We start from the raw sequence: 12,788 nt of genomic DNA, 5'->3' as shown, positions 1-12,788 counted from the left end.
TGAAAGCCCGAGGGCTTTCACACCGGAGCGGTGCACTAGCAGGACATCAGGAAAAGTCCTGCCAGCAGCTTCTTTGGAGCGGTGAAGAAATCAATGGGGCAGCGCTGCAATACCACTGGCAAAACGCCCCTATTGCGGCATATTGCGGGTGGTTTTAACCCTTTCTCGGCCGCTAGGGAGGTAAAATCGCCCCGTTAGCGGCCGAAATGCGCTGCAAATCTGACGGTAAAACGATGCTAAAAGTAGCGGCTCTATGGGCACGGCAGTGCGAAAGCCCTCCTAAATCTTTAGAACCACTTTAGGCCAAATTTAATGTAAAAGTTAGAAAATCGGGGCATGTCCGGCGCGTGACCAGTGTGGCCGCTTGAAGACAGAGCTCCTCACACCGACGGACCATAACAGCGACTTACAGCATCCCCCGGGAGATATTTTACAGCGGAGGATCGGCGCAGATACCCGCACAAAAGAGGGAAGATGTCCCTCAAACGAAAGGATGATAGGATCCCTCGCAAGCTGAAGGCCTACATGTACCAGCCTTCCGCGCGGCACAGTCAAAATGCCGCCGCGGCTTTGGCCCACTGCAGGCTGAAGGAGGCCGTCGCTTCTCCCCGCCGCAAAGGAAGCATCACTGCACCTGACAACGCACTGGTAAGTGCACTTGAGGGGGGAGACACTTACAAATCACCTCCTGGGACACCGTTAGTCAACAGCCCAGCAAAATCCAAGATTCGCTTAGATAATGCTGGGACGCCCCAAGATGGCATCCAGGCCGTCACCATGCCCTATGTCTTTCCCCAGCAGACCCCGCAACCGGACGCCATTGCCTCTTTCCCTACAGCAGGACAGGCAGTCATGGACACCACTCTTAAAGAGATGTTGATGTCACTTAGAAGCTCTCTGCAGTCAGATATGCTCTCTCTTATGCATAACTTTGGAAGCAGCATTAGTGCACTGGAGGATAGAGCCACACAAATTGAGGCTACTATGGGAGATGTCACCATCACAGTAAATGACATGATTGACGCACAGGAAGCACAGGCCCAAGAAACTTGTTGGATTAAAGACAAGATCGCAGATTTAGAGGACAGGGCCAGACTTAACAACTTTAAAATCCGTGGGGTCCCTGAATCTGTCCAAAATACTGAGCTGCCCCTGTATGCAAAAAACCTTCTTAAAGCTGTGCTCCCCGATGCAAAAAGCTTTGAGCTCATCATCGATCTTATCCATAGATTACCGAACCCACCTTCCTCCCAGATACTGTACCTAGAGACGTTATCCATAGAGTGCACTTCTACCACGTGAAAGAGCAATTCATGCAAAAAGTAAGAGGAATGGCTTCACTTCCTGATCCATACGGCCATCTGCAAATATACGCTGACTTGTCCCAGCACACCCTAAGCAGACGCAGACAACACAATACAATCACCAAGGCACTATGCAATAACCAAATCCAGTATCAATGGATAGCACCCGTCAAAATATCCATCCACCATGAGGGATCAAAACACCTAGTTACTTCACTACAAAAGGGTTTGCGGCTCCTGTGAGACTGGAACATCATTCCTGCTCTCAATAAGGCGACCCCCATGGATCAGAGTAACATGGGCACCATGTCCCTCCAACCTCTCCCGCCAAGATGCCATAGAAACCAGCTTCCTCCATAGGAACCCGGGGTTACAACCAACGCACGCCGTTCAGTTGTGTTCTATGCTCACGCTCGGTCTCAGGGAACTCTTTACCCCCAATTAGTATTTTCTGGCACGGCTGTGCCAAGGACTATCCATATGGAAACACTCCTTAATTATTTTTTTCCTTTGTTGCTACTTTAAGCGGACATAGCACGGTTTACTGCCTAATCGATAGGCATCCTTTTGTATTGCCTAGAGATTCCACAGGCGCTCTAGCACCTTCACCTTACGGAAAGTAGCTATCTCTGTTTTACATACTCCCTTTTTTTCTTCTTCTTTTTTTCTCTTTTTTTTTTTCTGTCTCTCTCCTACCCTCTCCCACCAGGACATCGAGGTTGTCTACCTACTGAGCCAGGAGAAGACGAATCCAATCCTACCTGAACACCGTCCCGGTCGTCCTTCGTTAATCCTCTCTACAGCATCACCAGAAGACGTCTGGTGAACCATCTTGGACTCCTTTCTCTCCTCTACAGCAACCAAGGTAACACTTCCAGCTACTACGGCTCCTTCTGACTTGATCTGACTACCATGACTATAAAAATAGTATCCATAAACGCCAAAGGGCTAAACCACCCTGCTAAAAGGGCTTCCTTGTGGTCACTGGCCAAGCAAACCAAATGTGACATCTTGTGTGCACAAGAGACACACTTTCTAGTCAGTCACCCTCCTTCCTGCACCAACAAAAATTTCAGTACCATCTATATGGCTAACGCTACATCAAAGAGAAAAGGGGTTCTTATTGCCATTCGCAACTCCCTAGCATATCAACCTACCCAAGTTATTCTGGACCCCGACAGACGCTACATTTTTTTAACTTGCACGATCAATGCAGCTCCCTACACTATTTTTAGTCTGTACGCTCCAAATATACACCAAACACACTTCCTACGCAAGCTCCATAAGAAAGTTGCTGCAGTTCAACAAGGTGCAACAATCTGGTGTGGAGACTTTAACTGCACCCCCGATACTGCATTGGACTCCTCTGTCCGTGCCAAGAGGCACAGACCAGCTCTAAATCCCCTCCTAGTAAGCTTTTGATTATACGATGTCTGGAGATGTCTGCACGTCGATGAAAAAGACTTCACCTTTTTTTCTTCCTGCCACAATTCCTACTCGCGTGACCCCTTTCTAACAGACCCTTGGACTCTTCAAAAAATCTCTTCCTCAACAATCCATCCCACAACCTGGTCTGACCATTCGCCGGTAAGCATAACCACCGAAGACTCTACTAAAACCCCCCCAGCCTATTTGTGGAGACTTAACACCAAGATCCTGCAAACAGACCCATACGCCGGTCTGCTACAAGACAACCTACTGGCCTTTTTTTTGCAAAACAAGGACTCTGTTGCAAACCCACATATATCGTGGGCATCACATGAAGCGGGGTCTGTTTATTCAGTATGGGGCTAGAGACAGGAGGCGAAGGAGGCAGCATTTAGATGACATTCTCGACAAAATACAGACCACTGATTTACTTAACAAACAGCATCCGACTCCGGCCCTTAAATCCCAACTGACCTCCCTAAGACTCGAACTTAGAACCTTACTATTAGAAACGCACGACAAAGCACAAAAACGTTTTAGAATGAAATTTTTGCTGAGGGTAATAAGCCAGGTAAATTGCTTTCTCATCAGATCAAAGGGCATATGCCAAAATCGCCCATACCCTTTATGTTCCATCCCACTACAAAATCTAAATTAACTAACCCGCAAGATATTGCCAATGCCTTTAGTGTGTATTACAGTGGCCTATACAATCTCGCAGATGATACCTCACTGCACCAGCCCCAACCCTCGCAGATTCAGGCCTTCTTGGAGTCAGTTCATTTACCTCAGTTGACTACTCAGCAATTAGAACGATTGAACGTCCCATTCACACAAGATGAAATCAAGAGGGCCATCCAAACTCTACCTAACAATAAAGCCCCCGGTCCGGATGGATTTGTGGGAGAGTACTATAAGTTATTTAGCCATACACTTACTGAATACTTAACCCCTATATTCAACTCTGCTGCCTCCTCCGCCTCCTTCCCTCAAGAAATGCTTAAAGGTTTAATTGTCACCATACCGAAGCCAGGGAGGGAGCCTAACCTGCCACAGAACTTTCGCCCTATTTCTCTTCTCAATCATGATGTGAAACTGTATGCGAAAGTAATCTCATCTCGGCTTCTCGACATACTACCACTACTAATCCACCCTGACCATTCAGGATTCATCAAAGGGCGCCAAACTTCGAATGCCACGCGGCGTATGATTAACATTTTACATCATGCAGTGACCCATCGAGTGCCTTCTCTGCTCCTTTCTTTGGATGCGGAGAAGGCATTCGATAGGGTTCACTGGCAATACCTAAAATTGACCCTAGAAAAATTTGGCTTTCAAGGTCTTATCCTCACTGCAATTTTAGCTTTATACTCTACCCCCTCAGCCCAAGTCTACTGCCTGTCTATGTTATCTACACCATTTCCCATTACAAACGGCACGAGACAAGGCTGCCCTCTCTCGCCCCTGATCTTCGAAATCATGATCGAACCCCTTGCAGCGAAAATCAGGTCCCAAGATACCATCTCTGGCTTTTATATTGGAAAATCTGAACACAGGATCAGCCTCTTTGCTGACAATATTATCTTTGCATTGACCAATCCTGCCCCCTCCCTGGCTTCGGTGCAAACTATACTCGATGATTTCAGCTATGTTTCATACTATAAAGTCAATACCAATAAGTCCTATATTCTCTCCCTAGCACTGCCCGAGAGGCAACAAACACTGTTGAAGAACAGATACCATTACGCATGGTCCACAAATACTCTCAAATGCCTGGGCATTATACTCACTGCAAACACGACTGTCCTATACCAAGCTAATTATCTACCCTTCTAACATGCTCTCCCCACAGACTTGAATAAACTCTCCAAATTGACGCTCTCCAGCGCAGGCAGACTAGCTGCGTTTTAAATGGTCATACTCCCACAACTACTCTATCTTTTTAGAGCGCTACCCATCCCGTTACCTGCATCTTTCTTCACGCAGATCCAATCCCTTCTCAGAAAATGTATCTGGCAAAGTAAAAGAGCTAGAGTAAGTTAGCAGGTGGTATGGGGTATATTAATGTGAAGGATTACTACAATGCTGCAATCTTAGTGCAGATGCGGGACTGGTTCGCCCCTGACCCTCTTAACCACTGGAGCTCCATTGAAGCTTCCCAAGTTCCTAGCGGTAACCTGAAAAACTGGCTCCTAAGCTCTCCCACACTACGCAAATCTGACAAACACATCTCTCCGACCATACACGCATCGGTGGCAGCATTTTCCTATCTCCTTACGAACTTACCTACCTCTGCCACTTCATGCAAAGTGCCCATTCCGATAGAATTCCTCAATCTGATCATACCCAACATGCAGATAACCCCCTGGAAAGACAAAGGTATAGCCCATATTGCGGACTTATACTCTACTGACTTCCTCCACCCATTCACTACATTGCTTCAAACCTTTTCGCTCCCCATGAAAGATTACTACAAATACATTCAAATCTCGAATTGTTTAATTCGACACCCACACATCCAAATTACCATAACCCCGAAACTCTGCCAATATTTTACAAGCACTGCAACCCCAACCAAAGGCATTTCGCTTTTTTACGCTACACTTAAGGGTAAAACCACCCTCGATATTCTTCCATGCTTAAATGGGAGAGGGATATTGGTGTCTCTTTCTCTCCACAACAATGGCAATATGCGTTACGCTCCAACTACACAGCATCGAAATCAGTCAACCTATGAGAACTTACCTATAAACTTAACCTCAGATGGTACATCACTCCTGCGCAGCTTCACTCATACAATGAAACATTAGATGCAACATGCTGGAGGCAATGTGGTGCCCCAGGCACCCTCTATCATATACTAAGGGACTGCCCCAAAATCAATACACTGTGGGCAGAAGTTTTCCGCCTACTTGCAGAGGTCACATGTATCCCTATTAATCCATCCCCTGAAATGGCAATTCTTTCTATAGGCATAGAAAACTACCCACACAAACTCCGATATATAATCACACAGATTCTCTTGGTGACTAGACTAGTGATAGCCCGCAACTGGAAATCCTCAGAGCAGATCTCATGTGCGGAAATAGTACGACTGCTACATACACATGGCGCTTATGAACGCATGTATGCTGCAGCAGAAGGAACCCTAGCTAAAATAGCAAACCGGTGGGAAAGATGGGTCGCCTGGTTTGCCAAGCCCCGTCCCTTATTCATCTGACTCATCTCATCCGCACTATATACATTATGGTCCAGTATACTGCATAGACCCTGCTTCTCCCCCCCCCTTTTCTTTTTACTCTTTTTCGTGCTGTCATAATGCATAATACAGCAGAAGGTCCAAATTAGATAAGCCTTAACAATCAAACCCTCCAGATGTATTGTTCATTACCTATTTGTTCAGAATTTTCTCGTTTATTGTTTCTCCAAAGCCTAGTTAGTACTATGTTACTTGCAACCCACTGAATGCTAGACGGTATTTCTAAATGCATAGAGTATCCAGCTTGTATTAAATACCTCGCTGATACTATGTGGCTAGCAAAGATGGGAGTCCCTACACCTCTGGATACAGCATGTTCAGATTTGGGGTATCTGGAGGAGGGGCCAACCCTCATCGAGTATTTTCTGTTCCATTTACTACGTACAAATATGGAAGAGTCTGGATGCACAATGTACTACCAGGATAAGGTCTTAACCCGTCTATGGAATATTATCATACTACACGTGGTAACTGTGATTTAAAGAGGGATTCCACCTAAAAAAAAAAATATTAAAAGCCAGCAGCTATAAATACTACAGCTGCTGACTTTTAATAAATGGACACTCACCTGTCCCGGGTTCCAGCGATGCCGGCAGCCGAGGCCGATCGATCGCTCGGCTCTTGGCTGCTGTCGTCACCATTCTAGGTGAGGGAATCAGGAAGTGAAGCGAATCGGCTTCACTTCCCGGTTCCCTACTGCACATGCGTGAGCCGCGCAGCGCAATAGGAATTTTCCACGCTGTCACTGGGACCCGTGTGTGTCCCAGCAGACAGCGCGGCAGGACAGGAAATGACATAGACTCCCACGGGAGTCTATGCCCGGAAGTGGGTGTAAATACCTGTCTTTGACAGGTATCTCCACCCCCCTCCCCCCTGTAAGGTGCCAATTGTGACACCGGAGGGGGGGAGGGTTCCGATCAGAGGAAGTTCCACTTTAGGGTGGAACCCCGCTTTAATGTGCTTTTTTGTTTAAAAATCTTTAATAAAAAATGATTGAACATAAAAGTTAGAAAATCAATTACACTCCAAAATATGTAATGCCAGAACACAATGTTGAAGACACTGTCCATGAAAATCATACTGTTCCCTAATCCCACATATGGCATAAAATCATCTCCTACACATGTCATTTAAATGAGCTTGTTTAATCATACTTCTTTTCTGGGTCACAGGAGTGCACTTATTTCTGTACTCTTCTGACCCAGGTTCAGCCTACAGCAGGCTAAAACCTGCTATTGGCTAACGTCACAGAGCCGATCGAAGCCCTGCAAGGATCCTGACTTTAATATTGGGATCCTCCTGTCCTCTCCACAGCCCAGTGCTCCAGTGAGCACTGGAGGGGATAAGCAGAGTGTTGGTGACTGACAGCCACAACTCTCTGCTCAGTGAAGACCGAGAACTGAATGATCAGTGGTCAAGTGATCGTTCAGTTCTCAGTCTTAAAACTGGCAGGGAACAGCTGCAGCATTGGACCAATACTGCAGCAACATAGGTGTCCTTTTTTGACAAAAGGTTGTCTATTAATCTTGAAAATGGGTAGAATTTATTATCAAGATTCACCCTTATAGACTTTAATGGTTTCATGGATTTCAAGCAGGATTTGATAAACTCCTTTCACATCAAACCAAGGCTGATTCCTTCATCCCTAAAGACCAAATCAACTTACAGAAATCTGTGCAGCTCAAATCTTTCCATTATGATTTACATCATGACTCTGAAGCAGAATTCCGTATATATTAACTTGATGTTGTACATTTCATTCAGTTTCCCTTTACAGAAAGAGTCATTAAGATGCTTATAATGGCCAGGATGTTGTACATGCTTCATAGCCATCGTCAACAGAAATAACTCAATCAAAAGCATGACATTTCCAACATTTCTTCTTTGATTTAAGTAATCTTTCAACCTAATCTTGTCCTTTATCTACCTAGATATTGCTTTTTTGTCAGCATAGCCTCTTGTAAACATTAAAATGTAGTTTTATTAAGTAAATAGATCAACCTATAGGGGTCGATTTACTAAAGGCAACTAGACTGTTCACTTTACAAGGGAAGTTGCACTTTGTAAGGGAATTTTCCCCAGAGCTTTGTGAAAAAGGTGAAACTCTGCTGACATCCAATTATGTGCAAGCAAAAATACAGTTTTTTTCCCCTCTTTGCATGTTATCACTATTACCAGGTATACTTTGCAAAGTGAAATTGCACCGCATTTATGAACCTATGGGGAAGATTCCCCTACAAACTGAACAGCCTATTTGCCTTTACTAAATCAACAGTGCCTGTCTACAGCATTGTTGCTTAAGTTTCAAGAATTATTTTGGGAAGTCATCATAAGCAAGCTGCCCATTCTCTATACACGTGGCCAACACGTGTAGATTTTTTCTTTTATTCTTTATTTAATTTTTTAATTTTTCCATATTACAAAAAAAGTATAAAACAATTAGAATTACATTCAATCTTTAATCAAAAAAAGCCTCCCCCCCCCCCCCCCCCCTGCACAATATCTCTATCCTATATAACAATCTGACCTCTCTCTTCCCTTACTTTTCTTATTATTATCCCAATTCCCCACTTCCCCTCCTGTCACTCCAATCTGTATTCTAATTTCCCTGTGTTATCTCCCACACATATCTCCAAGAACTTTTAAAACTATCCCACTCCTTCCATTTATCATTCTGCTCCACCTCTGCTTCCTGCTCCTCCTCCCTATCTTTCTCCCGCTCTAACTTTTGTATAATGTTTACTCCAAATATCCAATCACGGATCATGGGACTTTCTATTTTCTGCCATTTTTTGGAATTAATCCCTTTGCTACATTTAGTAAAATTGGGATTATCTAGGCTTTCTATTGTCTCACTGGTCTGTTTGTCCCGTGGAACAAACAGATCCATGGATCCAGTGGGATAGTTTCACTAGTTATTTTCTTTATAAGTTCAATAATCCCTGTCCAGTATTTTTTTATGATGGGGCATTCCCACCATATATGGAACGTTGTGCCTCTAGTTTTACAACCTCTCTAATACTCCGGAGAGCTCTCTGGTTGAAAACTACTCATACTATCTGGGGTAAGGTAGCATCTTGCCAGGCATTTCTAGTTTGTTTCTGCCATCTTGGAATCTAATGCTGATTCATGTGTCAATCTCCATATTTTTTCTAACCTGTGTTTAGTACAACTCGTTCCTATTTCCTTTTCCCAATTCTTGACATGTGGAGGGACATCCCATCCCTCTTCCTCTAAAAGGATTTTATATACTCGAGCAATGCTGTTTTTTGAATTTCCCTTCATAACAAGCATTTCCATCCTTGTATAGTCTTCCTCAGATCGAATTGGGCTTGGTAATTTCTCCACAAAGTTTTTTAACTGGATGTACCTCCATATGTCAATTTTCCACCGCTCTGCGTCTAACTGCAATTTTTGTATAGTGCAAATTTTACCTTTAGCTATTATATCTTTCACTTGAACATCTTTTTTAATTCAATTCCCACCCACCTCCCTCTTCCCGGGTTCAAAAAAATCATTTTCCTTTAAATATATCAACGGAGAGTTATATTTCCATTTTTTTTGCGTGTACTCTATCCCATATTTTAAATGTAGTACGAGTGATATTGTGTGCCTGTCCCAATTTCCTATATTGTGGTGGATTCCATATTATGTGACCTAAATGTATATTACTCATAGTGAATTCAATACTTCTCCATCTTTTATCGCTATTCTCTTTTGTCCATTCAACTAACCACGATAGTGCTACCGCATTATAATATGTTTTATAATCCGGCACCGCAAGGCCTCCGTGCTTTTTCCCTTGATGTAATTCTGTGGCTGAAATGCGGGGTCTTTTATTATGCCATATAAAGCTAGAAATTATACCTTTTAAAGTTTTAAAAAACATTTGTGGTATTGACAGTGGGAGCATTTGAAATTTGTATAGGATTTTGGGGGTAATCATTTTTATCACATTTATTCGCCCAAACCATGATAGGGGACTAGTTGTCATTTTTTTTGTTTCCCTTCTTATCTCATCTAATAGAGGTATGTAATTTATGAGGTAGGTTTTCCTTAAGTTGTCCATTAATCTTATTCCTAAATACTTAATATCTTTTCTCCATGAGAAATGGAATTCTTTTGCAAGCCGTCCTTCCTCCAATTTGTTTATATTAATATTTAATATTTCCGACTTGTTGGGGTTTATTTTAAGGTTAGAAAATTCTCCATATTTTTTTCAGAGCACTTAGCAGGTTAGGGATCGTTGTCCTAGGATTCAATATAAAAAAGAACACATCATCAGCAAATGCTGCAATCTTATGCTCCTCCTAACCCACCCTTATCCCCCTAATGTCCACACTATTCCTAAAGTAAGCCAACAAAGGCTCCAATGACAGTATGAACAGTAGGGGTAAGTCTGTCTAGTTACATTTCTCATTGGGAAGGGACGAGATGAAAATCCATTCACCTTAACCGATGTTTGGGGATCCTTATATAATACCTTTATCCAGTTGATCATCCTGGGACCAATCCCCATGATCTCCAAGGATTTCAACATATAACCCCAGTCTACCCTGTCAAAGGCCTTTTCAGCATCCATTGACAGGAGTAGACTGGGGTCCCCTCCATTCCTAGCTGCCTGCAGGAGCAATAGAGCCCGAACCCCATTATCCCTTCCTTCCCTGCCAGAAATAAATCTGACCTGGTTGGGATGAACCAGCTTGGTCATCTTCTCCTTTAATCTATTGGCCAATATGCTAGCATAAAGTTTAGTATCGGCGTTCAGAAGAGAAATTGGTCTATAACTAGAGCACAACTTACTATCCTTACCTTCTTTTAATATCAATGTAATGTTCTCTGCCCAGTTGGTTCCAATACTGGCATAATTTGGGTACCAATATATCTTTAAACTTTTTGAGATACAACGACGTATACCCGTCTGGTCCTGGGTTTTTTCCCGCAAGAGACTTTTTTAAGGCTTCATATATCAGTTATTGGCCTATCCATAAAATCCCTATCGTTCTCTGATAGTGAAGGTAATGTGCTATGCTCAAAAAATTCTCTAATTCTTGCTTCCTCTTCTTACCCATCCTGAACCTTCTTCTTAACTGCATATAGAGCTGCATATAGAACTTCAAAATAGTTCCTAAACTCCAAACTTGTTTGTGGTGTAGACAAGCTCTCCAACTTTATTTTGAATTTTTTCGATAAAATTTACCTCTCTTTTCTTTTCAACCAACCTGGATAGGTGTTTACTTGGTTTATTTCCCCATAAATACGTATCTCGTATTATTCTATTTATCTCCTTCCTAGATTCTAATTCCACAATGTCAATTCTCTTTTATTAACCAAAACATGACAAATCTCCTGAGGTTGTCCACTCTCATTTTTAGGGTCTTGTTCTAATCTAGAAATTTCTTCTGTAAGATTCCTAATGTTTTTTCCCTTTTCTCTTTTTTTCCTTGCCCCTATGGAGATAAGGATCCCTCTAATATATGCCTTATGCTCCTCCCATAGGAAGGCTGCCGAGATTTCCCCAATATCATTATACAGGAAGTAAAACTCAATTTCTTTCCGAACTTCTTCTACTATCTCTTCTTCCTGTAACAAACTTTCATTTAAACGGCACTCTTTGAATACCCGGGATCCTCATCTTCATAACGACCAGGGCATGATCTGACAATTACATTATTTCAATCTTAACTTCCCCTACCGTATCCAACAGTCTATGATCCACTAAAAAATAGTCCATTTTTGAGTAAGTCCCATGCACATGGGAGAAGAAGATATAATCTTTATCCCTAGATGTAATTTTAATTTTATCGCTTTTAATTGAACCTTACTCTTCCCCTGCACACAGGATGTACTGTCCATTAGAGGATCCAGGCCAAAGTAAAAGTCCCCAGCAAGGACAACCTCCCCTGCCTTAAAATCCTCCAAACGGTTCAACACCTGCTTCAAAAATGTTATCTGACTTTTATTTGGGCAATATACATTAACCAGGGTATATATCCTCTCTCCCAGTTTACCCTTAATAAATACAAAATGGCCCTCCGGGTAGGACACTCTATCTAATATCTTAAATTTTACTTTCTCCAAAAACCCAATTGCCACCCCCTTTGCTCCCCTAATGGGGGAGTCACTATAATACTAGGTAGGATAATCTTTTGAGTACATTTTTATATTGGTTTCCTGGGTTATATGTGTCTCTTGTATAAACACTATATCCACCGACCGTTGTTTAATTTCTCTAAGAATCTTAAGTCTCTTACTATAGGAATTAAGTCCCCTAACATTATCTGTCATGAATTTTAACTCAATCATTCTACCTGGTTTTATAGTAGGTCAGTTCACTACATTTATCCTGTATTAACCTCTGATATCTTACTTGTGATAAGTGCACCCCCTCCCATAATCCTCCCTCTATCCCCCACCTCCAATTCTCCCACCCCGCCCCCCCACCTCCCTCCCACCCCCTGGCCTTGTTTCGGCCCGGTGTCCATCGATGGGTGTCTTCACTGATCCCAACATGGCCACTTACTCCTGAGGGTGATTCTCAGGCCATGCCAGCATATATCCAGCCCTCCCGACCCCCCTCCGACAGAAGGGGCGGGGGGGCTGGAATGAACAAAACAAGTCTTACCCCCAGACTCCTCTATCTCTTATTCATCAACCACCGAATACTTTCTCCTTATTTCTCCCAATCCCAGTCCCCCAGATAATCTGGGCGGAATAGGAAAAACAGAACCAACACACATTCCCAATAGGGGTTCACCTACCAAAGTAACCTTAAATTATTATCCAACAGACGTAAG

Source organism: Lithobates pipiens, unplaced genomic scaffold, assembly GCF_037356315.1.
Source record: "Lithobates pipiens isolate NorthernLeopardFrog02 unplaced genomic scaffold, aLitPip1_a1.2 Scaffold_8, whole genome shotgun sequence".
Classification (NCBI taxonomy): domain Eukaryota; kingdom Metazoa; phylum Chordata; class Amphibia; order Anura; family Ranidae; genus Lithobates; species Lithobates pipiens.
Note: the sequence above shows the minus strand (reverse complement) of the source record.